At 41.5% G+C, this 27,036-nt stretch overlaps 2 pseudogenes across 2 annotated transcripts in view; one reads left to right on the top strand and one right to left on the bottom strand.

Moving 5' to 3' along the window:
• Positions 1-27,036, top strand: part of LOC310698058 (putative G-protein coupled receptor 34) — a 197,003-nt pseudogene that overhangs the window by 117,644 nt on the left and 52,323 nt on the right. The window lies entirely within an intron of this gene.
• LOC310697939 (DNA-binding protein inhibitor ID-3-A-like) lies at positions 12,279-26,677 on the bottom strand (annotated as a pseudogene). The gene is made up of 2 exons: positions 26,570-26,677; positions 12,279-12,578 (listed from the first exon to the last, which is right to left on the bottom strand). The product of its transcript is annotated as a DNA-binding protein inhibitor ID-3-A-like (transcript).

A 27,036-nucleotide genomic window follows, 5' to 3' on the forward strand; every position in this document is an offset into this window, starting at 1 on the left:
TGAGAGTTTTTGTGTGTTGTGTGTGTTGGGTGTGAGTGTGCTGTCCTTCTACGGACATTGCAGCCTGCAACTTCCTCCCTTTATTTGCACCACCAGTGGACACCAATCAATCCTAGAGTGCCACTCCTAGGCACTAAAGAAAATTCTGGAACCCTTTTTAAAGCCTCCAGGAACTTTTATCTGTTTCTTAAAGAATGTATTCCTAACACCCCCTCTCATTCGAACAGAATACAGTATTATAAACATATTCAAAAGTATTCACACATCATACAACACAATTCCCAAATTTATAGCCATTTGTGCATGTTGTTGCTTTCAATGATTGTCTTTCTTTCACTTAACAAAAATCTTCCTTCACTGGATCTCTTGACCAAGATCGTTTTTTGCTGGTCCTAAATATTTTACTTTGAACTGTTTCCTTAGTTGTTTTGCAAACGCCTTTTCCGCAAGAATTCTTGTAGCTGCCCCATCGCTATCACCTCCATCAGTTTGTCCCAAATGGGGGCGGGTATTAAAATTCCAATTCCCCCCCCCCATTTTGCCTTGCTAGCCAGGCCCATTTCCTTGGCTCTTTGCGGTCAAATTCCTCAATGTAACCTAGAAGTATTCATCCACATCTGCCATACGTTCCACTTGGCTATCTGTGCTCTACACCAAATATATTGTTTTGTCTCATAGGCTGGCTTAAGATGTGAAGATAAAACTAAAGATTTTGCTCTAGTTGCCGATCATTCTTGTTCCTTCCTCCTGGTTAATAGTTGTTTATTTGTTTGGAAGCCTGTTATGATGCCCTGCCCTGAGTTGTGTGGCTGTACCACCTGATGGCATGTTTGTAAGACAATCCTCGTATAGAAAGAGGGCAAAGCGTACATATAGCTGATGTACGTACAGAAACTGTGGGAAAACCTGCAATTTTATATTTTAAAAAGAACAATACTACAATTGCAGTACCAAATATTTGCACTGACTGTAGAACTTGACTTGAGAGGTTGAGGTTTGCGCTTCATCCCTGGGTTTAACTAGGGATTTTTGCCAGTGCATTTCTGAGATTCTGGTTCACAAGAATGGTCAATTTCAACCTGGTGCTTTTCATTAAGAAGGGGAATAGTGAAGAGCGAAATCAGAGCCAGTTGCAGCAGTGTCAGACCATTGAACAAGGCAACAACATAGGTGAACACCCACACTATAAACTTTTTTTTTCTTTTTTCTCTAAGCTTTTCGTTTTGTCAGAATGCATTTTTTGTAACTTCAATACTGGTAAGCATTCTTTGTTTTCCAATCTTGTCGTACTACTCTTCTTCCTCCTCCTCTTTATCTCGGTATTCCAGCGGTTCTTCCTCTCCCCCCCCCCCCCCTTTGAGAAAAGGTCTGGGTCATCCGAAAAATCTAGTGAAGAGCGAAATCAGAGCCAGCTGCAGCAGTGTCAGGCCATTGAACGAGGCATCAACATAGGTGAACACCCACACAATAACTTTTTTTTTTGTACTAAGCTTTTCAATTTTTTGTACTAAGCTTTTCAGAGAGGGACAGGCACACGAAAGGGTTGCGAAACACGAGTCAAACAGTAGTATGATGCAGACTTTTTGGCTGTTAGCATCCCCTCTTCTTTTTTGTTAATTAATCCCTGAATGAACCTCTCTAATGATTGTGCCTGATGAAGCACTGCATCTTTCTTCTCTTCTTTTGCAGACCGAATGAAAATCCAAATAAATGTTTTTCTTTTTCTTGGTTTTTTTGGATGTGAAAACTGACTTTTCTTTCAATCCCCACTGAATGAAGAAATCATAACAACTATCAATAGGGATCATAGAGACCAGCATTCACATTCGATAAAGCTCTGTTTCAACATTGTCCATTCGACAGACGACTAGAGGTCTCAGGAGCCCCTGCCCCTCATGCGCACCCGGATCCACTACTCTCCCCTACTGGAAGAGCACTGGTGGTGGGGGGACTCCTCCTGGATCCTGGCTGAGGTCCAAGGAATGGCTTGTCCCGTCCTCTACTGGATGGTCCCTGAGAGGCGGACCAAGGCAATGCAAGCCACCACACTCACAACACTCAACACGGTGAATGAGAGTGGCAGGAAAAAGCTGTTTAAATTGTTTCTTGTTCTTTTTTGGGAGAGTGCATGAGGTTGTTGTCTTAATTACAAAAAATCAAATTACAATATCATACAGAGCCTTTTTCACACAGAATATTAGAATGGTTTCTTACCAGAAGGTAAAGAAAAGATATTCTTTTTTCCTTTCTTTATTGATAAGCCACTTACAAGTTTTTAAGCTATCGTTATACAAAGCTGCAGGGCATGCACAATTTTCCCTCGATAGGGTTTGCTCTTTCCCCCGCCCCCCTTTTCTTTTCTTTTCTTTTTTTGCTAAGTTCAAATACTAGATTTCTCACTCCACCTTTTAAGGGAAGTTAAATGTGACACTGCTAATTGAAAGTCCTTCTTTACATTTCCAGCACAGTATAATCTCAGCACTCTGAAAGTTCTGCCATTTGGGTGCAATCAAACTGCAGAATCTGAACTACACACAGACTGATAGCCCGCTATGCACCATTGAATTTTTCTTCAAAAATCTGTCGGCCTGGAATGACACAATATCAAATTTCATTGGACAACATTGCTTTTCACACATGCATGCTTCTCTTCCCCCCTTATAATGGAAGCAAATAAGTCAAGATAAGGGGAGGATATCTCTGCTGCTGCTTTCCTAACAAATATTCTAAATTGCTAAGGGTTCATTTTGGCACAAGGAAGATGTGCTCTTCTTTTCTTCACTCCAGTTCATCATGGTGAGAAGTGTCATTGATAACTTCTCCATCTCTAGTTTCAACAGTCTTGATAAGAAGTGTTCTCTTGGAGTGCGTGTCTATTTGGATAGACTCAAAGTTTGTTTCTCGGACTTCCGGTCGGTGCCAGCGCTTAATGGCGGTCCTTTCTCCGAGCTCCGGAGAAGGACTGCTCCGCAAGTTCGGGTCTTACCCGCTACGGCGAGCGGGGGACCCCTAAAATCTCAGGCGCGGAAGCCTGAGAGCAAGGAGATTCGGTGGGCACCTTTGCGCCCCCCGGTACTGTGAAAGAGCCTTTTTAAAGGCTCCGGAGCGGCATCGGGAGTGAGCGCGGTGCTGAGAGTCGTTACCCAGCCTGCGGAGTGAAGCCGCGTCGCCATAAGCGGAGAGCGCCGATTTCTTCCTGAAAGGAAAATCTGGACTGGATTCCCGTGAGTAAGAGCAGAAAAAGAATCGGGACCCTTTAAACTTGAAAATTTGGCTGAAAACGGGAGGGAATAAAATAAGGAAGTCTGCCCCCCCCGGACTGCAGAAATTTAAAGCAACGAAAGATCTCGCTGCAGTTACAAGAAACTTAGTTGCGAACTGTCAACCCTGAGCTGTCAAAAGTATCTCCTTCCCCCTGATCGGAGGAGAAGGGGGGGGGAAAAGACAACTTGGTGAAGATACTTTAAACTTAAAGGAAACAAAGCTTTCCACTGCCCTGATCCCTTGGTGACGATCTGCCAGGAATTAACACCGGAAAATTGTCCTTTAAAATAGGTATGAAGTGGAAATAGATTATACCTTAAATGGTGAACGAATTTTAAGACTTAACGGGACTTTGTTACAGATATCTTGATATTTTGATTCTATCTGGAGAAAAAGTTTTAAAGAACTTTAATGGCGGACTTTTGATTCTTTACATCCGGCTTTCTGTTTCTTTGTCTCCTTTAATCTGGACACTATTAATTGCTCCCTCTGGAGGACCAAGAGGGAAAAACTGTGAAGTAACTGGCTGACAGTGGAATTTTCCATTAGAAGCTTTTCCTGTGAGAACGGCCTTGGGATATGAGTGGCACGGCAGAGGAGATAAGAACCAGATCTAAAGCTAAAGTGACACAAAAGAAAAGAGGCTCAATCTCTGGCAGTACAGTGCCTGCGCCGGAAAGTGTGACAACAGCATCAATGGAATCTATGACACAGGCACTGCTTAAAATAAATCAATCCCTAGAGGCCTTAACAAAGCAATCTACAGAAAATTCAAAGAAATTGACAGAACTCACAGCAAGACTGGACTTGAATACCACGTCAGTGGCAACTAATACAGAATCTATAAATAGGTTGATTCAGGAATCTACAGAAACTAAGAAAATCGCAGAGAGTGCAAGATCCATTGCCGAGGAGACACAGGGAAAATTTGCACCGATAGAGAAAAAGGTGAATGAGCATGAAGCGGCCCTCTCCTTACTGGAGCTACAACGGAAAGAACGGAATTTGAAATTAAGACAGGTTCCAGAGAATGAAAAGGACAACCTGAAGGAATTTCTCACAGAGGCAATCTTAGAAAATTGGCAAGGAGATCTCGAGGAGGATGAACTAGAGATAACAACTGCTTTCAGACTTGGTAGGAAGCAAAGTGTGAAGCCAAGGGATTGCCTGATTACTTTTAGAACCAAAGAGGAAAGAGACAAGATATTGGACCTTCACTATCAAAAAGCTTTGGTAATTGGAAACACTCAAGTCCAAATCTTTAAGGACATTCCCAAATATATCCTGGAAGTGAGGACTTTTTATAGAGACTTAGCCAATTTGTTGAGGAAGAACTTTATTCCTTTCAGGTGGGAATTTCCACAGGGGTTGTCCTTCAACTACAAAGGGAAGAAAAGAAGAATAAGATCAGTACAGGAAAAAGAAAACTTCTTGGAAAGGAATCTAGAGGACCTACAGAAAGGTACGGTGGGCCTAGCAAGAGGAGGACAAGAATCAACACCAGAAGGAGGAGGGCTAACAGACATTGCAAATCTATCATTTGGATTACCACAACCGCCAACTGAAGAGGAAGAAAAGCTTGGAGCAGTCGGAGGGTCAAATATCTAATAAACAAAATGTCGCTGCAACTTCTTAGTTGGAACTGCAATGGTTTGAACCATCCCAGGAAAAAACGACAAGTTTTTCATATTTTGAAAAGGGAACAATTGGACCTGATATGTCTACAAGAAACTCATATAACCAGAGCACACAGGAAACTGTTGGTGAACAAAAGATTAGGACAAGAATTTATATCTTCCGATAAAGTAAAAAAGAGAGGAGTAGTGATTTATGCAAAAGAAAAATTGGACCCAAAAATGAAATTTAAGGATGAAGAAGGAAGATATGTGGCAATTGAAGTACAGATTCAGGGAGAAAAGTATTTGATAATTGGAATATATGCACCTAATGATGGGAAGGCCGAATTCTTTAAGAAGTTGCATGAAACTCTACTGGACTACCTCGACTGCAAAATAATATTGATGGGGGACATGAATGGAGTGGTCTCCACAAACATGGACAAGGCACAAAGACAGATAATTTCTAAAGAAGGAAGATTACCAAAAACTTTCTTTGAAATGACGGAAAACATGGACTTGATTGACATCTGGAGGACAAAGAACCCTCTGGAGAGAGAGGGAACCTTTTTTTCAGAATCTAAAATGACATGGACAAGAATCGACCAAATCTGGGTATCTAGCGTGATGGCTACGAAGATAAAGAAAGTAGAAATCTGCCCAAAAACCTGCTCCGACCACAATGCAGTAAAGATGGAAATGAAAATGACAACAACTGGATCCTTTAGATGGAGAATGAATGACTCCCTATTTAGAGACGAACAATTTTGCAAAAAGGCCCTAAAAACATTGAAAGATTACTTTGAGATAAACCTCAGAACAGAAGTGGAAAAAAGAACAATTTGGGACGCGAGTAAAGCCGTAATGCGAGGCTTCCTGATACAACAGAATTCAATTAAGAGGAAAAAGCAAAATGAAAGGAAAGAAAAAATTTTAGAGAAAATGAAGGAAGGAGAAAAAAAATTGAGATCTAATCCAAAGTCTCAAGAAATTTTGAGAGAAATAAAGTACCACCAGACGCAATATATGGAATTGACAAACCAAGAGATAGAATGGAAAATTAAACAAATGAGACAAAGGACTTTCGAGTCAGCAGACAAATGTGGGAAGCTTCTTGCATGGCAATTGAAAAAGAGGCAAAAATTGAATACAGTTACTTGTTTGGAGGTAGAGGGAAAGAATATCCATAAGCCAAATGAGATAAGTAATTGTTTCCAAAGCTTTTTTAGGAAGCTATATACACAAGGGCCAGTGAATGAACAAGAAATAGATGAATTTCTTAAAAATCATGGACTACCTAAAATTTCAGAACAAAGCAAATTGACTTTGAATGAGAAAATAACAGAACAAGAAATAGAGGAGGCCATTCAAAAAGCGCAATTGGGAAAGTCTCCAGGACCAGATGGTCTGACGGCCAGATACTATAAAGCTTTGAAAGAATGTTTAGTGCAACCATTGAAAGAAGTTTGCAATGAAATACTGGAGGGGAAAAAGGCACCTGAAACGTGGAAAGAGGCTTTTATTTCGCTTATACCAAAAACTGAGACTGAAAAGAACCAGGTTAAGAACTACCGCCCGATATCATTACTAAATGTGGATTACAAAATATTTGCAGATATTTTAGCAAAAAGATTGAAGAAAGTACTGATAGGTGAGATTCATAAGGACCAAGCTGGCTTTCTCCCGGGAAGACACATGTCTGACAACGTGAGAAACATAATAGACATTGTGGAATTGCTGGAAATAAACATCAACAGAAAGGCAGTTTTAATTTTTGTGGACGCGGAGAAAGCCTTCGATAATATTTGCTGGAGTTTTATGAAAAAGAATCTCCATGGGATGGGGGTAGGTCAAGGTTTTGAAAATGGTATAGGGGCAATATACTCTGAGCAGAAGGCAAAGCTAATTGTGAACAATGTGGTAACGGAAGAGATAGCTATAGAGAAAGGAACACGACAGGGATGCCCTATCTCCCCTCTACTTTTTATACTGGTCCTGGAGGTCTTGTTAAATATGATTAGAAAGGACCAGTTGGTTAAAGGAATCCAGCTCGGAGTGAAAGAGTATAAACTGAGGGCATTTGCAGATGACCTAGTTTTGACCTTACAGCAGCCAAGCACCAGTACAAAAAGAGTTTTAGAACTGATTGAGATATTTGGTCAAGTTGCAGGATTTAAATTGAATAAACAAAAAACTAAAGTGCTGGAGAAAAACTTAACAAATGAGGAAAAAGAGACATTTCAGAAGGAAACAGGTTTGGAGATAGTAAAAAAAGTGAAGTACTTGGGGGTGAACTTGACAGCTAAAAATATGAACTTATTTAAAGACAATTACGATAAATGTTGGACAGAAGTTAAGAAAGATCTAGACATATGGTCAAGGCTGAAACTTTCCTTGTTAGGCAGAATTGCTGTTATCAAAATGAATGTATTGCCTAGAATGTTATTCCTGTTTCAGACACTGCAAATAATAGACAAGATGGACTGTTTCAAGAGGTGGCAGAAAGATATATCGAAATTTGTTTGGCAGGGCAAAAAGCCAAGAATAAAATTTAAGACATTAACAGATGCAAAAGATAGAGGAGGGTTTGCCCTGCCGGACTTAAGACTTTACTATGAATCAGCAGCATTTTGCTGGCTGAAAGATTGGCTGCTCCTCGAGAATACAGACATTTTGGATCTTGAAGGGTTTGATAATAGACATGGTTGGCATGCATATATATGGTATGACAAGGTAAAAGCGCATAAAGGCTTTAAGAACCATATGGTAAGGAAAGCTTTGTACAATGTCTGGATAAGGTATAAAGACTTGTTTGAAAGTAGAACCCCCAGGTGGCTGTCACCAATGGAGGCAAAAGAGGTGGAAAAATTGAATATGGATTCTAATTGGCCTAAATATTTTGAAATGATAGAACAAGATGGCGAAAAAGTAAAATTGCAGAGTTTCGAGAAATTGAAGTTTAAAGTGAGAGATTGGTTACATTATCGTCAGATAAATGAGCTATTCAAACAGGACAGAAAGAAAGGCTTCCAATTGGAGAAGTCGAAACTAGAAACAGAACTGTTAGAACCCAATACTAAAAACTTGTCAAGAATGTACAATTTGCTGTTGAAATGGAATACCCAAGATGAAATGATGAAATCTAGTATGATTAAATGGGCACAGGATATAGGGCATGACATTGAGTTTGCTGACTGGGAGCAGTTATGGACCACTGGTGTTAAATTTACGGCATGTAATGCCTTAAGAGAAAACATTATGAAAATGATCTACAGGTGGTACATGACTCCGGCTAAGTTAGCAAAGATTTATCATTTGCCCAATAACAAATGTTGGAAGTGTAACGAAACGGAGGGAACCTTCTACCACCTTTGGTGGACCTGCCCGAGGATTAAGGCTTTCTGGGAAATGATCTATAATGAAATTAAAAAAGTTCTGAAGAGAACCTTTAATAAAAAGCCAGAGGCCTTTCTCCTGGGTATGGTGGGCCAAATGGTGCCAAAGAAGGATAGGACATTCTTTATGTATGCCACAACAGCAGCAAGAATTCTTCTAGCAAAGTATTGGAAGACACAAGATCTACCCACGTTGGAAGAATGGCAGACGAAGGTGATTGACTATATGGGACTGGCAGAGATGACTGGCAGAATACGAGACCGAGGGAAAGAGGCGGTGGATGAAGACTGGAACAAGTTTAAAGTTTACCTTAAAAATTGTTGTAATTTGGAAAATTAGAGGATCAGGGTTATAAGAGATAAAGAACTACAGTTGTCTTAAATATATTTTGGAAGTTAAATTCACGAAATAGAAATAAGTGTAATACAAAAGGGTTGCTGGAAAATCTTGAAACAAGAATGCAGAAAAGGGGTGGTATGGGGAAGTCATTTTTGTGTTTATTTATGTTTTTGTTTTGTTTTATTCTTTATTTATGGAAAATGAATAAAAATTTATTAAAAAAAAAAACAAAGTTTGTTTCTCTCAGGTTCAGGGATGCAAAAGTCAGAATGCGCATTGTGATTCTGCTCTCTTCTCCCTCCAGCAGTTTCCTGTAAGTGGCAATCTCAATATCAAGAGCCATCTTTACATTCAGAAGGTCTTGGTACTTGTGCAGATGGCAAGCCATTTCTTCCTTCATGTTTTGGATCACTTTCAATCAGACTTTATCTGCAAAAAACTTTTCAAAAGCATTGCAGGAGATCTTGGGGTCCCTACCTGGCCCCGATAACGAAGGTGGTTCCTGATAGGTTAGTGGCAGAGTTTCCTCTCCTCTTTTGAGCAAAGTTCGGATGCCCGTTCTGCAGCTTTTAAAGAGAGTAGGGAAGTCTCGGCTGCGGGAGGATCTTGCCCCTTCTTTGCCCCTTCCTCTAACACGATCTGCAGGTCATAGATCTAGTCGATAACGTGCTGGAAGATTTCCACTTGGCTGACTTTTGTGCCTTGCGGGATCCTCAGCACCAGCTCGCGCAGCTTGGAGTAGCAGTCATTCATGTTGTAAAGGAGGTTCTTGAGCTCCTCCTGAGCCGGGCTGTGGTTTTTTTGTTTTGGGAAGACTCATCACATTTTATTGAAGGCCTGTGCAGCAGGAGTCACTGGCCAAGGGGCTTCGTTCTGTTGTTCGTTCCCTGGGTGATGGTGAGGCTCTGATCAGAGAGGCAGCACACAGCTTGCTTCCTAGCAGATCCTGACTGATATGAGTGGGGCTGATTCCTTTCATGGCCATGTATATATTTTAAAAACAGAAATGCTACCTTTGCAATAGCAAATATTTCACTGATCATAAAGTTGAGCGGTAGTTTTCCTCCTCTTCCTTTTCCTTTTTAATTTTTTTAAATTGGGTTTTACAGTCATACAATGTTAAAATCAGCATAATCATCTTAAACATAAGAAGAGAAAAGGATGAAATGGTGTTTTGATGTTGCTTATATTAGTGTGTATTTTCTATGTTAAAGTTAAATATTTGTATGGGGAAAAGGTATAGGTGTTTTTGGTAAGGTATTGGCAAGGGATTGTATTGGGGTGCAGAAAATGAGAAAGGACACTTGTGTTGAGGGGTTTGGGAATACCTGGCTGCGAGTAACACAGGTGCATCCTCCGCAAATTTGGAGTGTGTGCAGTAACTGAAAGGTTCATTAAGGGCAGGGTGTGAACTGTGTGGCTGTTAACAGTCTTTACCTGATTTGTCACATTGTGTTAAACACAATGAGCTTCACAAAAAACAGAACATGGAATCTAGAAGCATCCTAAGTTATATGCTAGCACTTGATTGTAGTACTCTGACTCAACAAAAGAAATAGAAATCCAACATAGTCATCACAATTAATTTACTAGTCTCTTCAAGACTGTATTTTCTTTCCAGTGTTTTGGTCCCCTGCTATATATGTAGAAATACACTTTGGGTAATTAAATTTACAGAAAGCCAAAGCCAAATAAAAATTAGTTATGCTGGGGGAAAATCGGGGGCTTATAAAAAATAAGATTTTCTACATAGCTTCCCCACTGCTATCGTCTCCACCAGTTTGCCCCAGATTTGGAGGGGGGTATTAACATTCCAATTTCTCCTCCCATCTTTCTTCCTCTTCCCCCCCTTTTGAGAAAAGGTCTGGGTCATCTGAAAAATTTACTTGCAAGACAGAAGTCACTGGCCTGTCCTTTTAGCTTCCGCTGTCCGTTTGTGTTCTGAGGTGTGCATCCTCAGAAAAGGTTGAGTGCTTTAAGTGAGACAAAAGTTCTTTGATGGCAGGATGTGACTTGTGGAGCAGATTATACATTTTAGATAGATATTTTCCTTTAGGCTGGATTAGAGTTCCCTTTAGTTTTGATATTTCTCCAGCAAACCCTATTTTCCTTGTCTTTCATTCAGTTGGAAGTATTGGAGCCAGCCTGTCAAATATATATGGATGTCAATGTCCTTTCCTGTTAATTTATTAATTTCCGCCCCTAATAACATTTTATATGTTGTCCAATTTCCCTTCATGTTTTTCTTCCTCAAGCCAAAGCTTTCGATGGGTGAAATGCACCAAGGGCTTGTAGGTTCTAGGAGATATTTATATTTCATCCATGGATTATATAAGGTCTGAGTTGTGTGGCTGCATCTTCTGGTCAGGTGTTGGCAAGGGATTGAATCGTGATGCAGAAAAGGAGAAAGGACCCTTGTGTTGAGGGGTTTGGGAATACCCGGCTGCGAGTAACACAGGTGCATCCTCCGCAAATTTGGAGTGTGTGCAGTAACTGAAAAGTTCATTAAAGGCTGGGTGTGAACTGTGTGGCTGTACCACCTGAAGGCATGTTTGGAAAGGAATCCATATTGGTGTAGGAAAGGCTGAAGCATACATATTGCTGATGTATGTAAACAAACTGTGGAGAAACCTGCAAATTTTTATTTCAAAGGAAAGATAGTACTTGAGCAGCAGCTATGAAAAGGAAAGCAGAATCTGTGGGAAATCCTGTAATTCTATTTACATACTATATAGGAAGGGGGATCTGCGGAAACCACCCTTCTGCAAATGGCACCGATGACGAAGCCGGGAACTCGGCCTGCTTTTCTCCAGGTCTCATTAGCAGCAGCAGAAGACGAAGAAGAAGAAGGAGGAGGAGCAGGAAGGGACAGGGCAGCCAGCTCTTTGCTGCTTTCCAAGCAGAGCACCCTTTCTGGCTGTTAGGATCCCCTCCTCTTTTTTGTGAATTAATCCCTGAATGCACCTCCCTAATGACTGCGCCAGATGTAGCACTGCCTTTCTCTTCTCTTCTCTTCTCTTCTCTTCTCTTCTCTTCTCTTCTCTTGCAGAGAGAATGAAAAATCCATTTTTTTTCTTTCAAAATCATTTTTTTTACAAACAACAAATTCAAAATACATATTCATTTTCTAATATAAGCCTATTACATAGATTACCTAAATTAAAATATATCTAAATAATCTAGGCTTCCATTTGTTGTATGTAAATACAACACAATTAACAAATTATATTATAAATGATATTCTAGATTCCCATATACCCCCACTCCCCTTCACCCATGTGTGATCCCAATATTTTACTTCTTCCATCTTGTTGTGTTGTTATAATTTAATAATTATTCAATTGATTCTATTATTTTCTTGCTTACCCCTGCATGTTTTACACATTCTCTATTAACATTTGAATTCCGGGACCATATTTTTTCATTTATTCCTTCACTCCAGAAAGTTGGCAGAAAGTTGTTTCTGGAAGACCAGTCAAGACATCAGCAACTGGCTGGCCAGACCCATGTTCTACAGTTTATCTGGAAGAGAAAGATGGTGGTCTCTTCATTACTGGATGCACGGGGTTAAAACATCTGATCCTTTCCACTATTCAGGTCTTTACTCTCTCTCTCTTCTATCTCCTGTCTCACTGGAGAGAACCAACTGCCAGGATCCCACACTTGCAGTCTGTTTTAAGAGGTTAGTGGCAGAGTTTCCTCTCCTCTTTTGAGCAAAGTTCGGATGCCCGTTCTGCAGCTTTTAAAGAGAGTAGGGAAGTCTCGGCTGCGGGAGGATCTTGCCCCTTCTTTGCCCCTTCCTCTAACACGATCTGCAGGTCATAGATCTAGTCGATAACGTGCTGCAAGATTTCCACTTGGCTGACTTTCGTGCCTTGCGGGATCCTCAGCACCAGCTCGCGCAGCTTGGAGTAGCAGTCATTCATGTTGTAAAGGAGGTTCTTGAGCTCCTCCTGAGCCGGGCTGTGGTTTTTTTGTTTTGGGAAGACTCATCACATTTTATTGAAGGCCTTTGCAGCAGGAGTCACTGGCCAAGGGGCTTCGTTCTGTTGTTCGTTCCCTGGGTGATGGTGAGGCTCTGATCAGAGAGGCAGCACACAGCTTGCTTCCTAGCAGATCCTGACTGATATGAGTGGGGCTGATTCCTTTCATGGCCATGTATATATTTTAAAAACAGAAATGCTACCTTTGCAATAGCAAATATTTTCACTGATCATAAAGTTGAGCGGTAGTTTTCCTCCTCTTCCTCTTCCTCTTTAATTTTTTTTAATTGGGTTTTACAGTCATACAATGTTAAAATCAGCATAATCATCTTAAACATAAGAAGAGAAAAGGATGAAATAAGATCCAGTTCTCCCCCCACCCAAAGACCCCTCAACTTCCCCAGGTGTCCCATTCCCTTTCCTCCTCCTCCTCTTACACCACCACCTCCCACCAATATCTTCCTGAGGTGAATTTTGCATGGCCCAGCACGTAGAGCATGCTGTCGAATCTCCCAGGGTTGACCAGCGTGTCCTGCCTTTCTTCTTCTTCTCAAACTCTTCAGGTTATAACAAGAAAAGGGTGTTCTGTTACTGGCTCCAGAGTGACACTCACTTTGTTCAGTGCCTGCATTGGTAGCCCTTTGCATTTCTCCATGGTATCCTTCAGAAATGATTTTTTCTGAGTGTAAATTATGAGTCTCTCTTCCATGCCTGGAGAGAGTCCCAGCAGTGTCCGCCTTCTTTTCAACTCCTGAAACCTGGTCACCATAGTCCCGATGCCCTTCAGGAACTCAATAGCGGGCAGGTGGCACTTCTTCTCCATTTCTGTGCGTCTCACACTGAGACCGGCGATATCCTCCGAGAGCTTGGCAATATTTATTTCCTTTTTCTTCTTCATCTCCTTCTCCAGATCCTCCAGCTCGGTCAGCCAAAAGCGCTGCAGCTCCTCCAGGAAGTTGCGCATCTGCTCAAAAGCACCCAGGATCTTGTTCTCCTCCTCCTCTAGCTCCGCCAGATATGCCTGGCTCTTTCTTCTTCAGCCAGTTTCAATTTCTCCTCCATTTTGCCTTGCTAGCCAGTCCCATTTCCTTGGCTCTTTGTAGTGAAATTCCTCAGTGTGACCAAGATGTGTTCATCCACACCTGTCATACGTTCCACTCGGCTGTCTGTGCTCTACACTAAATCCGTCTTCTTCGTTAAAAATTGTTTATTTGTTTGGAAACCTGTTATGATGCCCTGCAGTATGCAAATAGATAAAATCAAATGTTTCCCCTTCCGTCTTCTCCATCTTCGCCTCTCCTGCCAGGCGTGGCCATTCATATTTCTCGCATGTCCCTTGCTGCTAACATGGCCCTGGGCTTCCCGCAGCTGATGGTGACAGTCATTTGCAAACAAACATCAAATTCAAAATCCATACTCATTTTCTAACACAAGCCTATTACATAGATTACCTAAATTAAAATATATCTAATTGCACTAGGCTTCCCTTTGCTGCATGTAAATACAATGCAATCAACAGATTATATTATAAATGATATTATTGGTTCCCATATACCCCATACTTCACCCCAAAAAAGGTTGTTAAAAAACTATATTCCAAAATATACATACAAGCTGCATATATGTAAAGTTGTTGTTTTTTTGTTGCCCTTATTTCTGAGCAAACGACAGATCAGTCCACATTTGTCACAAGCTGTTGCAATGTTGGAAGTGTGCGATTTGAGTAAGAAATCTCCTGACCAGTAAATTAGCATGAAGAATCTGAGTGTTCAGAGCTTTAAAAATAATAATAAGTGTGAGGGATGCAGTCTGCTTGGAGAAAAGGAATGAGAAAGTACATGAAGATTGCGGAAAAACTTGGAATGTGTCATTCTGCAAAGTACTAATATTGCCGTAGTAAAACAAGCCAAGCTAAGAAGAGTCACTCAGGATATTCAGGATTGAACCACACACCATTGGTGGGACATCTTTTCAGGATAGAGCTCTACCATGACCAACATTTTAAATTTGGCTTGGCCCCCTGTGATTATACTGGATTTTGGTGTTTTGATGTTGCTTATATTAGTGTGTATTTTCTATGTTAAAGTTAAACATTTGTATGGGGAAAAGGTATAGGTTTCTTTCCTCAGAGAGGGAAGGAGGAACAGATTAGCTAAGCATGGAAGAGGTAACCGTGTTGGACCAAGGGTGGAGTTTATGGGCAATCTATCCGGAAGACATTTGTATTTCGAGGAGTTAGTGGTCTGACATGGTTACCCTTCCTGCCTTCTCTTCCTTCTCCCTCTCGATCTCCTGAGCCGTGAATCAGGAGATCTTTAATGCGGGATGTTTTTAGATATGCTGTAAGCCCCCCAGAGTCCCTTGGGAAAGCCAGCCAAATGGGTGGGGTATAAAGATGATGATGATGATGATAATTTATTTATACATATAGCTGATGTGCATACAGAAACTGTGCAAAGACTTGCAATGTTTATATTTTAAAAGGTGAATACTACAATCACAGTTGCAAACCCTTTCTTTTTGCATGGTGCCTAGTCACTGATCTAAGTGACAGCGGACTTCTGTATAGGAGCTACTGCTGGATCACACTCGGTTGATTGCATTCACTGTGCCATCAACCCAATAGTTTTTTTAAAAAAAGATCCCCCCAATGTTGGGTGGAATTTAGTTCACAAGAATGGTCAATTTCAATCTGGTGATTTTCATAAGGGGAATAGTGAAGAGAGAAATGAGAGCCGGTTTCAGCCTTGTCAGCTCATTGAACAAGGCACCTACATAGGTGAACTGCCACATTCACACCACAAACGGCAGTGATTTCACTAAAAACAATTTTAAAAGGAGCCCTAAGATATGGCCATGGCTGTTGGAAAAGTTACGAGTCACTGCACATTGTTTTTGTCATTGTCTTTTGTTAGCCATCTGTTATCAGGCCATCGGCTACAGGGTCATACAATGAAAATATTTTTCTATGCTCCTATACTGGGACAAAAAAAGAGAGGCCCTAGCGGTTTTTTAAACAAACTAAACAGCTAATATTATCGTCCCTTGGTAAAACCAAGTCACCCCATGATTTCTTAGACTAAAAAAGCACTAGATATCAACATTTGTAAGGGCAGTACAGAATTGACCAAGTGTGAAGCCTGGAGCACTTACAAGTGGCACACACAAAATGTAAGCCACAAAGAGCAACGTGAAGGTGTTTCCATGCGATGGCTACCTTTTTGCCGCAAGGTATAATGTGCATATTGGTTGGCATTCCAAACCATTCTTCTCCATGGCATGGCAAAGCCTGAGAAAGGCTTGCAGTATCACAAAGATGGGTGGGTAGCCAAGTTAAAAAAACAACCACCACCAAGCCTGCAGCACCTCCTGTATGGCAGTTGTGTGTGCCAGCTCTCACGATCCCATTTCTCAGAAGCAGTCATTTGATGAATACAGTGCAAAGTCTCTGAGGTTTATGAGGCTCTTGCTGATCCACTGCCTAGGCTTTAAGTTGCACCTCACTGGGTGGCAGCCTATGTAGTTTTCTGCCGCATTGCCCCTCCTAGACAGCCTGGAAACCATGTGATTCAGCTTGGACCGGACGACAGAGTAGTGGAATTCCCCATCCTCGTTCAGATTGCAGAAATAGTCTGTCCTGTGGTTGGCAGCATAGTCTATGGGCCTCAGGGATGTCAGCGAGCCCGTAGAGCTTGCCCAGGAGCACTGGGAAGACAGTGAAGAAAGCGACTGAGTGCTAGATGAAGTTGAAGTGGCCTTCCTAGAAATGGGAGATACTTCTTTAGATAGCAGCCTCTGACTGTATAACTTAGTTAAGGGCACATGACTTGTGGGGCACATGACTTGCACTTCACCCTGGGGTTGTAGCTTGGACGTTTGCTGAGGGGTCAAGAGGTGAGGAATTTGAGTCTGGTCCTTCCACAGGTTGGGAAGAAGGAGGTGGGAGGCTGTCCCCAATCTGAGAACAGGACAGCGCTTCCTTCTCTTCCCTCCTTCTTCACCGCCCCCTTATAACATGCATTTCCCTCCACAGCCTTTCCCAGTCATTTTGATATTTCTCCAGGAAACCCCATTTTTCTTGTCTTTCATTCATTTGGAAGTATTGGAGCTAGTCTGCCAAATATATATGGATTTCAAAGTTCTTAATTTATTAATTTTCATTAGATTCTGCAAATCATTAGATTCTGCAAATAGCAGGAGCATGAAGAATTTATTTTCTCCGTTTCCAGCAATCTATAAATAAGGACATTCAATGAACCACCTCAAGAAGTCATTCAAATAAGTTTGCAGGCTTTCTCTTGTTACTGTTTTTCTTTTTTAAAAAAATAATAATATCACAGAGCCCAAGAGAGAGTCTCAAGGAGGAAGTATCTCTTTGCTTCAGTTTCACGTTGACTCCTTAGTTGTTTGGTTCACACAAGTGCTTGTTCCAACGGCGGCTGCTTCGCACTGCAGATCTGGAAGACGGGATTTTGCTGTGCAACGCTTTCGTGGAAATGTCACTTACTGGCAACATTCACTGGGCACTGAGAGAGATAAAAAGCTGCAATCCAGTGACCACCTGGATGGTACACGGGGGGGGGGGGGACCCTGCTCATGGACCTGCACTGGATCCCACCATGCAGGGGAGAGGGAGAAAAAGGACAGAGCCATAGCACTCTGACTGGGGATCCTTGCCCAGGGAAAATGAGATGCCCAAACTGCACCCACATCCAACGTCTGGGCTGACATTCACCAAGTACATCTTTCTGCATGCAAGCAGCCTTGGATCCTGGCCTGTAGCTTTTCCGGCTAGTCCTTTATTTAGATATGGTGTGTGACTATGGGTTTTTTTGGGGGTGGGTGGGGGCGAGGGTGTTCCTCTTTTCCTTTTCCTTTGTGAAGTACAAAAAAACACACAACATTTAACCATTTCCCCCCTACGTACATGTTGAAGGGGGGCAAGACTCCTTCAGCAGGGAGAGCTTTAGTTTATTTATAATTAGTTACTGACCTCCCTCGTAGAACCTGCTGCCAGTCTCTTCTGCATCGTGCTTGGCCACAAGAATCCAATGTATTCCAAACAGATTTAAATCGTGATCTCCGGGAGAAGACGAAGAAGAAAAAGAAATCTTTCCGTGCTGTTTATTCCCCCCCCCCCACACCCCACCATTAATTAAATAATAATAATTTAATCCTCCCTCAATTCTTTTTTTTTTTTATAAAAAAAGTTAAAAGAAGTTTCTGATTAAATAATTCTGAGAAGAAAAGGTTTGATGCAGCCGCGTCTGGAAGGGTCAGAGCGAAGATGCTGGTGCGGGAGGTCGGCTGGTCCCGGTGGCTGATAGAGGCTCTGCTCCCTTTCTGCTGCTAAGCACGAAGTCCGTGGGGAGGCTCTCCAGAAGGCACTTGACCTGTTCCTGCCCTAGCTTGATCCTGTTGGCCAGCTCGCGCTGTTCCAGATTTCATCTTCACGAAATGCTGGTAGTCTCGGAGCTGCTCCCCCGAGAGGTAATTGCGTAGGATGTCCAAGACCACGTGCTTTCGCCGGTCCAGTTTCTCCTTCAGCTCGCGGGCGTCTTCGTGCTGGCCAGCCAGCATCTTCCGCTTCTTGTTCAGAGAGCTCCATTCTTGGTTATCCACATCCTCACTGTTCCATGTCCCGCTCCGCTACCTATGGCGTGTGTCTCTTGCAGCTGATGGTGGCTGTAATTTGCTTCCCCATAACAACAACCCAACGGGAGATGTTGGTCCCCTCAATATTGGGAGGATTGAGCCCCCATGGCCAGGATTCAACCCAGAGGGGAATGCATTTTATTATTTGTGTTTTCCAATAATTCTTGTAGCTTCCCCACCGCTATTGTCTCCACCAGTTTGCCCCAGATTTGGAGGGGAGAGGGTAATTTATTATATAAATAATTTGCTTTCAGGCTGCACTTCAAATGTGCAAAAGCATACACTCTGACAGCACCAGAAAAAAAAGGTTAACAGTCTTTACCTGATTTGTCACATTGTGTTAAACACAATGAGCTTCACAAAAAACAGAACATGGAATCTAGAAGCATCCTAAGTTATATGCTAGCACTTGATTGTAGTACTCTGACTCAACAAAAGAAATAGAAATCCAACATAGTCATCACAATTAATTTCCTAGTTTCTTCAAGACTGTATTTTCTTTCCAGTGTTTTGGTCTCCTGCTATATATGTAGAAATACACTTTGGGTAATTAAATTTACAGAAAGCCAAAGACAGATTAAAATTAGTTATGCTGGGGGGAAATCAGGGGCTTATAAAAAATAAGATTTTCTACATAGCTTCCCCACTGCTATTGTCTCCACCAGTTTGCCCCAGATTTGGAGGGGGGTATTAACATTCCAGTTTCTCCTCCATCTTTCTTCCTCTCCCCCCCCCCCTTTTGAGAAAAGGTCTGGGTCATCTGAAAAATTTACTTGCAAGACAGAAGTCACTGGCCTGTCCTTTTAGCTTCCGCTGTCCGTATGTGTTCTGAGGTGTGCATCCTCAGAAAAGGTTGAGTGCTTTAAGTGAGACAAAAGTTCTTTGATGGCAGGGTGTGAATTGTGGAGGAGATTATACATTGAATGGTTTTGTGCCATAGGCTGTATTTAGAAGGGTTGATTATTGTTTTGGTGTACCTGATTATTCTGTTAGGGCTTCTGTCCCCCTCGCAATGTTTCTTTCACACTACATTACCTGTTGTTTCATGGAACTGTGTTTTTTCCATCTTTTACAAAGGAAATGGGGCTGCTGCAGTTGGAAAGATGCCTTGCTTGGTCATATGGCACAAATGGTTGGCGCCCCATGGTATTAAAGTTTAAGACACGCCTGCAAGGAGCACTCTAAATGTTCTGCCGTTTGGGAGCAATCAAACTGCAGAATCTTTTAGCTTCCTCTGTCCCTATGTGTTCTGAGGTGTGCATCCTCAGAAAAGGTTGAGTGTTTTAAGTGAGACAAAAGTTCTTTGATGGCAGAGTGTGAATTGTGGAGCAGATTATACATTTATATATATGGATGTCAAAGTCCTTTCCTCTTAATTTATTAATTTCCCCCCAATAACATTTTATATGTTGCCCAATTTCCCTTCATGTTTTTCTTTCTCAAGCCAAAGGCTTCGATGGGTGAAATGCACCAAGGGCTTGTAGGTTCTAGGAGATATTTATATTTCATCCATGGATTATATAAGGTCTGAGTTGTGTGGCTGCATCTTCTGGTAAGGTGTTGGCAAGGGATTGAATCGTGATGCAGAAAAGGAGAAAGGACCCTTGTGTTGAGGGGTTTGGGAATACCCGGCTGCGAGTAACACAGGTGCATCCTCCGCAAATTTGGAGTGTGTGCAGTAACTGAAAAGTTCATTAAGGGCAGGGTCGGAACTGTGTGGCTGTACCACCTGAAGGCATGTTTGCAAGGGAATCCATCTTGATATAGAAGAGGGCTGAAGCATTCACATAGCTGATATCTGTACAGAAACTGTGGGAAATCTTGCAATTCTATTTACCTAGCATAGAGGAAGGGGGTGGGATGGGGGGGGCTGCAGAAAACACCCCTCGGCAAATGGCCACGTGGACCAGCAGGGCAGGAAGAATGTGGTGAATGTGGCGCCATGGCAGCCATGACGAAGCCGAGAAGTCGGCCCACCTTGCTGCAGGCCTCCATTTGCAGGAGAAGGAGGAGGAGGAAAGGATGGAGCAGCCAGCTCTTTGCTGCTTTCCAAGCAGAGCACCCTTTCTGGCTGTTAGGATCTCCTCCTCTTCTTTGTGAATTAATCCCTGAATGCACCTCCCTAATGACTGCGCCAGATGTAGCACAGCCTTTCACTTCTCTTCTCTTGCAGAGAGAATGAAAAAGCCAGATAAATGTGCTTGGGATTCTTCAAGTCCAGAATCTGGCTCTTGTGGATCACTTGCTGGCAGATTCCAGTGGCTGCAAATGGTTTCTTTTTCTTTTTTCTTTCAAAGCCATTTTTTTTTTTTTTTTACAAAGATCAAATTCAAAATCCATATTCATTTTCTAACTTAAACCTATTACATCGATTACCTAAATTAAAATATATCTAAATACTCTAGGCTTCCATTTGTCGTATGTAAATACAACACAATTAACAAATTATAGTATAAATAATAGTATAGGCTCCAATATACCCCCACTCCCCGTCACCCATGTGTGATCTCAATATTTTACTTCCATCTTTTTGTGTTGTTATAATTTAATAATTATTCAGTTGATTCTATTATTTTCTTGCTACCCTTGCATGTTTTACACATTCTCTATTAATATTTCAATTCCGGAACCATATTTTTTCATGTATTTCTTTACTCCATTCCACTCTCTAATTATTCTCTGATTTGGGTGGCCTGTAATAATTGCCGTCAATTTTGCCATTTCTGCAAACTCGCCGAGTTTGTTTTGCCATTTTGATAGTGATGGGATATTCTCCCCCTTCCTGTTTTTTTTTTTTTTTTGCAATCAATATTCTGGCAGCTGTTGTTGTGTAAAGGAGTAGATCTTTCTTGTCTTTGGGGATGTCATTAGATATTTAGCCGAAAGCTTTCATGAGGTGATCTACAGCAGGGTTGGGCAGGATAATAGCCCGAAATCTTTTACAAAGAACTTGTTTTGCCATGGAACTGTGTTTTCTCCATCTTTTACAAAGGAAATGGGGCTGCTGCAGTTGGAAAGATGCCTTACTTGGTCATATGGCACAAATGGTTGGAACCCCATGGTATTAAAGTTTAAGACACGCCTGCAAGGAGCACTCTGAATTTTCTGCCATTTGGAGGCAATCAAGCTGCAAAAAGTTTTAGCTTTTTCTATCTCTATGTTTTCTAAATGCACAGTGCAGAAACATGTATATTAAGCACAATGAATAGCAGATGAATTGGGAGGTTAGCAGCAGCAGCGCTTCATTTCACAGCTCATTAAATAAGCACGGTGTTTTTTTCTTCCTTCTTCCCCCACCCTCGAAGGCAGCCTTTGTATAAGAAGACCACCAGAAACAATCCTCTATTAATCCCGCTCTGCTGGCTTCTTTCTTCTCAATCAAGGACATGGAAGTCTCAGCTCCCGCGGAAAGGGGAGACGAGGCGGCAAACCGCTGAGCGGGCATGGCAGCACTGCAGCCCGCTAAGCTGTCGCGCGCGGGGCTCCCTCCACGCGCTGAATGAAACTCTCCCATGACCGAGCTGCTGCTTCTGCCACAGCTAGGGCCGCTGGCTGCGGCGGTGGCGCCGAGCTCCGTCCTTCCCACTGCCTCGCCAACGTGGAGGGGGAGTCGAGGGAAAGATGTGACGGCGATCTGGCGGCGACATCTGTCACCCCATTGATCACCAGGGTTGATTCGGCTGATCTGGCTGGCTAGGCGGGTGTCCCCTTCCTCCCTCACTGCTCCATGTGCGTCCCTCCCGAAGCCTCGCTCTCGGTGGAAGAGGAGGACCATCCCAGATCGAAGGAGTCAAGGGTATACGATAGCTGCGCACCCCTGCTAGAACCTTCAAACAAGCTCAAGGTACAACTACCTTAAATAAACCAATACTTCAAGATATGAAAGAAACCCATTGTTTCTGTATACAATGCTAATGTTACCATGAAAAAAACTTTTTATTTATGTTTTGTTTATTGGTGTAGAAACATTGTATGAAGCCCTGCAGCATGCAAATGATCTACAGATGGATACATTGAATGTTTCCCATTCTTCTCCCTCATCCACGACCAGCGGGCCATTTCCCTTGCCAGTCCCACTTCTCTGTGAAGTTATATATCTTGATGAGACCGAGATGTGTCCCTCCACTTCTGTCGCATTTCCCGCTCGGCTCCCTATGGCGTGTGTCTCTTGTAGCTGAAGGTGGCTGTCATTTGCTTCCCCATGACAACAACCCAACGGGGGATGTTGGCCCCCTCAATATTGGATGGATTGAACCTCCATGGCCAGGATTCAACCCAGATGGGAATGCATTTTATTATCTGTGTTTTCCAATAATTCTTTTATGTTTTTTTAAAAAAACATTTTATTTTCAATGCAAAATCATTGTATAAACTAGCATTTTTAAGATCAAAAGCTTTAAAAAAAAGTATTGAAAGTACCCTTATAAAAAGAGTACTAACATAATTTAAATAAACCCGTTTCAGCATTTTAGTTGATTAGGTTAATATTTCTATACTGTAGCTAAACCTACTAAATAACTTATACCATGAGATGAAAAATAATTTTACAGTTTCACATTTAAAGTTGTTTTCTTTAGAGTGCAGCATAGTACAACTTTCAAAATAAATATATCTTTAAATAGCATTACAATTAAGGCACAATATAACCCACTTAGCATTAACCCTAGAAGAACACTGCAATCTCAACAAGCAGTCTCATGAGAGACCTATGCTTTTGTAAGAAAAATTACAAATATTAAATCCAAAATAATACTGTATAAACAAGAAAGAAAAACAAAACATACAAAAAAGAAAGAAAAACAAAGTAAAAAACAAGACAAAAAAGCATACATCTACTAATAAAACCATATCATCCTTCTAATCTAATGAATACATACATCTACACATATTGACTTCCTTCCTTTGTTCTAAGATCTCAAAATTTTTACTCTTACTGTATTGTTGTGTCTAATGTAGATTACTTCCATCTTTGTACTTTAACCCTGTAAAGCATCATTCATTACATACCGATAAACTTACTCCAGAACAGTGTTTTTTCATATACTCTTTAGCACATCCCCATTCTTTTAATAATTTCTGGTCTGATTGTCCCCTTATGAATGCTGTGTGTCTTGCCAGATTTATATATTCACAAAATTTGATTTGCCATTCTTTCATTGATGGAATTTTTCTCCCTTTCCGGTTTTTTGCTATAAGCATCCTGGCAGCTGTCATTGCATAAAGGAATACTTTCCTTTGATTGTCGGGAATATCGTTTGTGATTATACCTAAAAGGAATGCCTCCGGTCTTATACTGAAAGATATTTTAAACATCTTTTTGATTTCTTCCTAAATTTCATTCCAGAATTGTTTAATAGGTCAGCATTCCCACCACATGTGAAACATTGTTCCTATTTCTTTTTTGCATCTCCAGCAGGTATTTGATTTTAATTTGTAAATTTTAGCCAATCTTACCAGAGTTAAGTACCATTGGTACACCATTTTCATGAAATTTTCTCTCATTGTATAACATGCCGTAAATTTATTATCACATTGCCATAATTTCTCCCATTGGTCCAGCCGAATTACGTATCCTATATCACATGCCCATTTAGTCATAACTTGTTTTACTTCTTCATCCTTTAACTCCAAATCTAATAATAAATTATACATTTTGGATATATTCTTTTTTGAGTTTTGTAATAATACTTTTTGTAATTTCATTCTTCTTTTTCAAATCCTATTTTTTATCCTGATTGAACATTTGGGCATTTTCGTGATATTGTAACCATGTGGTGCAGTATTGGGTCACCTCTTTGTATGGTCTTAGTTTTAATTGGCCCTGTTCCTCTTTAAGGAGCGCCTGGTATGTTGCCATTCTTCCGATCGTATTTTTCTTTTTAACTGATATTACTTCTAACGGTGAGACCCACCATGGTGTTTTCGGTTCTAACAGCCTTCTATGTCTCACCCAGACCTTATATAATGAATTTCTAATTACATGACTTAGACATTATTTATGTACCACCACTTTGTTGTAAATTAGATAGACATGCCAATCATATCTGTTGTTCCATCTCTCCAAGTCTAAAATGTCACTATTATCTAACTTAATCCAGTCTCTGATCCAACTAAAGCATGACACATCATAATATATTCTCAGGCCTTCCACATCTGTCGCATTTCCCGCTCGGCTACCTATGGTGTGTGTCTTGCAGCTGATGGTGGCTGTCATTTGCTTCCCCATGACAACAACCCAAAGGGAGATGTTGGCCTTCTCAATATTGGGTGGATTGAGCCTCCATGGCCAGGATTCAACCTACATGGGAATGCATTTAATTATCTGTGTTTTCCAATAATATTTGTAGCTTCCCCACCGCTATCGTCTCCACCAGTTTGACCCAGATTTTTTTTTGGGGGGGGGGTTAACATTCCAATTTCTCCTCCAGCTTTGCCTTGCTGGCCAGTCCCATTTCCTTGGCACTGTGTGGTCAAGATTCTCCATGTGACCTAGATGTGTTCATCCAAATCTGTTGCATGCCCGACTCGGCTGCCTGTGCCCTGAGCCAAATTAATTGTTTGGTCCCATAGGCTGGCTTAAGATGTGGTTTAAAAAACTGAGGATTTTGCTCTAGTTTGCTCTGGTTAGAGTTGCCAATCATTCTGGTTGCTTCTTCTTGGTTAAAAGTTGTTTATTTGTTTGGAAACCTGTTATGGTGAGAGGAATAAATATAATAAAGGAGGAATAAATCATACTTGGTGTAGAAAAGCCCAGAAACTGTGCAAACCCCTGTAATTCTATATTAGGAAAATAGTACCATTAAAGTAGCAAATATTTCCACTGACTCTAAACTTAGTTAACAACACATGGCCTGAGGGGTTGAGGTTTGCGCTTCATCCTGGGGTTTTAATTTAGACCTTTGCCACTGCATTTCTGAAGGGAAGGTGGGGGGGGGGGAGGGAGAGAAGCAGGGAAATAAAGGGTTGTATATAATAGTATTTGATATTTCTCCAGCAAACCCAAAACCAGCAGCAGAAGCAGGAAAGGACGGAGCAGCCAGCTCTTTGCTGCTTTCCAAGCAGAGCACCCTTTCTGGCTGTTAGGATCCCTTCCTCTTTTTTGTTCTTAAATCCCTGATTGCACCTCCCTAATGACTGCGCCAGATGCAGCACTGCCTTTCACTTCTCTCCTCTTGCAGAGAGAATGAAAAATCCAGATAAATGTGCTTGGGATTCTTCAAGTCCAGAATCTGGCTCTTGTGGATCACTGGCTGGCTGATTCCAGTGGCTGCAAATGGTGTCATTGTACCTCCTGAAGGAGGCATTCCTGGCTGAGAGGAATGCAAATGCACCCTCAGCAAATGTGGAGTGGTTGATATTACTGAAAAGTTCAGTGCTGGCAGGGTTTGAGTTGTGTGGCTGCAGGTATCTGATGGGGTGTTTGCGAGGGATTCAGTCTGCTTGGAGAAAAGGAATGAGAAAGTACATGAAGATTGCAGAAAAACTTGGAATGTGTCATAATGCAAAGTACTAATATTGCCGTAGCAAAACAAGCCAAGCTAAGAAGAGTCACTCAGGATATTCAGGATTGAATCACACACCATTGGTGGGACAGCTTTTCAGGATAGAGCCTTACCACGACCAACATTTTAAATTTGGCTTGGCACCCTGTGATAATACTCGTTTTTTGGTATTTTGATGTTGCTTATATTAGTGTGTATTTTATATGCTAAAGTTAAACATTTGTATGGGGAAAAGGTATAGGTTTTTTTACTCAGAGAGGGAAGGAGGAACAGATTAGCTAAGCATGGAAGAGGTAACCGTTTTGGACCAAGGGTGGAGTTTATGGGCAATCTATCCGGAAGACATTTGTATTTCGAGGAGTTAGTGGTCTGACATGGTTACCCTTCCTGCCTTCTCTTCCTTCTCACTCTCTATCTCCTGAGCCGTGTATCAGGAGATTTTTAATGCTGGATGTTTTTAGATATGCTGTAAGCCCCCCAGAGTCCCTTGGGAAAGCCAGCTAAATGGGTGGGGTATAAAGATGTTGATGTTGATGATGATTTCTTTATTACATATAGCTGATGTGCATACAGAAACTGTGCAAAAACATGCAATGTTTATATTTTAGAAAGATGATCACTACAATCACAGTTGCAAAATTTGTAAGGGCAGTACAAAATTGACCAAGTGTGAAGGCTGGAGCACCTACAAGTGACACAGGCAAAATGTAAGCCACAAAGAGCAACGTGAAGGTGTTTCCATGCGATGGCTACCTTTGTGCCGCAAGGTATAATGTGCATATTTTTTGGCAGGAGTCATTGGCCGAGGGGCTTCGTTCTGTTGTTCGTTCCCTGGGTGATGGTGAGGCTCTGATCAGAGAGGCAGCACACAGCTTGCTTCCTAGCAGATCCTGACTGATCTGACGGGGCTGATTCCTTTCATGGCCATGAAGGAGAAACCAGCAGGGATTTGCAGAAGGGCGAGATTTCTTCCTTAAGGCGGGAGAGGCAAGCAAGCAACTTCGAGAGAGAGAGATCAATACTGCCCCTTGCTTGCCAGCCTGGTTGATTCTCTATTGTGTGCACGCACAAAATGCTTTTCTTTGTAAAAAAGCCCCATGTATATATTTAAAAAACAGAAATGCTACCTTTGCAGTAGCAAGTATTTTGACTGATCATAAAGTTGAGCGGTAGTATTCCTCCTCTGCCTCTTCTTCTTTAAATTTTTTTAATTGGGTTTTACAGTTATACAATGTTAAAATCAGCATAATCATCTTAAACATAAGAAGAGAAAAGGATGAA

The sequence above is a fragment of the Podarcis liolepis genome, assembly GCF_965112155.1.
Source record: "Podarcis liolepis genome assembly, chromosome: Z".
Taxonomy (NCBI): domain Eukaryota; kingdom Metazoa; phylum Chordata; class Lepidosauria; order Squamata; family Lacertidae; genus Podarcis; species Podarcis liolepis.